A 2,282-nucleotide genomic window follows, 5' to 3' on the forward strand; every position below is an offset into this window, starting at 1 on the left:
GACTACCCCCACAGCATGCACCACCAGGAAAACAGTCGAGAAGGCGGCAGGATCAGCGTTACAGAGTTGCAGTAGTCGTCTTTGCTACTTTGTTGCAGTTTTGCAGGCTTCCAGCGCAGTCAGCAGTCGATTCCTTGGCAGAAGGTGAAGAGAGAGATGCAGAGGAACTCGGATGAGCTCTTGCATTCATTATCTAAGGAATCCCAAAAGACAGAGACCCTAAATAGCCAGAAAAGAGGGTTTGGCTATTTAGGAGAGAGGATAGGCTAGCAACACCTGAAGGAGCCTATTAGAAGGAGTCTCTGACGTCACCTGCTGGCACTGGCCACTCAGAGCAGTCCAGTGTGCCAGCAGAACCTCTGTTTCCAAGATGGCAGAGGTCTGGAGCACACTGGAGGAGCTCTGGGCACCTCCCAGGGGAGGTGCAGGTCAGGGGAGTGGTCACTCCCCTTTCCTTTGTCCAGTTTCGCGCCAGAGCAGGGCTGAGGGGTCCCTGAACCAGTGTAGACTGGCTTATGCAGAAATGTGCACCATCTGTGCCCATGAAAGCATTTTCAGAGGCTGGGGGAGGCTACTCCTCCCCAGCCCGAACACCATTTTCCAAAGGGAGAGGGTGTAACACCCTCTCTCTGAGGAAGTCCTTTGTTCTGCTTTCCTTGGCCAAGCCTGGCTGGACCCCAGGAGGGCAGAAACCTGTCTGAGGGGTTGGCAGCAGCAGCAGTTGCAGTGAAACCCCGGGAAAGGCAGTTTGGCAGTACCCAGGTCTGAGCTACAGACCTGTGGGATCATGGGATTGTGCCAACTATGCCAGGATGGCATAGAGGGGGCAATTCCATGATCATAGACATGTTACATGGCCATATTCTGAGTTACCATTGTGAAGCTACATATAGGTAGTGACCTATATGTAGTGCACGCATGTAATGGCGTCCCCGCACTCACAAAGTCCGGGGAATTGGCCCTGAACAATGTGGGGGCACCTTGGCTAGTGCCAGGGTGCCCACACACTAAGTAACTTAGCACCCAACCTTTACCAGGTAAAGGTTAGTCATATAGGTGACTTATAAGTTACTTAAGTGCAGTGTAAAATGGCTGTGAAATAACGTGGACGTTATTTCACTCAGGCTGCAGTGGCAGGCCTGTGTAAGATTTGTCAGAGCTCCCTATGGGTGGCAAAAGAAATGCTGCAGCCCATAGGGATCTCCTGGAACCCCAATACCCTGGGTACCTCAGTACCATATACTAGGAAATTATAAGGGTGTTCCAGTAAGCCAATGTAAATTGGTAAAATTGGTCACTAGCCTGTTAGTGACAATTTGAAAGAAACAAGAGAGCATAACCACTGAGGTTCTGGTTAGCAGAGCCTCAGTGAGACAGTTAGGCATCACACAGGGAACACATACCTATAGGTCACAAACTTATGAGCACTGGGGTCCTGACTAGCAGGGTCCCAGTGACACATAACAAACATACTGAAAACATAGGGTTTTCACTATGAGCACTGGGCCCTGGCTAGCAGGATACCAGTGAGACAGTGAAAACACCCTGACATACACTCACAAACAGGCCAAAAGTGGGGGTAACAAGGCTAGAAAGAGGCTACTTTCTCACACAACCCCCCAAACGAAGGACAATAAGGCTAACCTTGGCCAGTTGAGACTTTATTGTCTAAGTGGTGATAAGTAGAGAGTAGCTCTGCATAGACTGGTTACTCCCTTTATCATCCACTATATGGTTACTTCCCTGTGGGGATGTAAACCACCCTGTTTGAAGTTTTTTAGCTAAGCAACAATGTGAAGATGTATTTTCAGAGTTTCTATCAGTAAATTTTAGTTTAGAGCAGTGGGAATTGTCCACTGAACCTATTTGTAGTGATGGAAATGCCAGACAGGCGTGCTGTCTCAGAAAAGCCATAGCTGGGCAAAAACTTTGTCCATATGGCTGGAAGGGAGAACAGGGATGCTGTTTCTCTTGGGTTGGAGCAGGGCAGGGATGCTGTCCTATGAGCTCCACACTAGGGCAGGGATGCTGTCCTAAGTGTTGTGAGGCAGTGCAGACTTTCTGCACTAAAGTTTCTCTGGGAGGGTTGGAGGGATGCTCCATGTTAACTAAAATGGTGCTCTTTTTCTCACCAATGTTAGTTATCCCACAGAGAGGTACTTCTACCTCAGGGAGTACAGCTTTGCCAGCTGATGCTTCCCTTGGAACAGGTGCCACCCCAGGAGAGGTTTCTCCCACCACAGGAATGGTATCCTGAATGGCAGGGTGGTTAGGGGATACTG

The sequence above is a fragment of the Pleurodeles waltl genome, unplaced genomic scaffold, assembly GCF_031143425.1.
Source record: "Pleurodeles waltl isolate 20211129_DDA unplaced genomic scaffold, aPleWal1.hap1.20221129 scaffold_86, whole genome shotgun sequence".
NCBI classification, from domain to species: Eukaryota; Metazoa; Chordata; class Amphibia; order Caudata; family Salamandridae; genus Pleurodeles; species Pleurodeles waltl.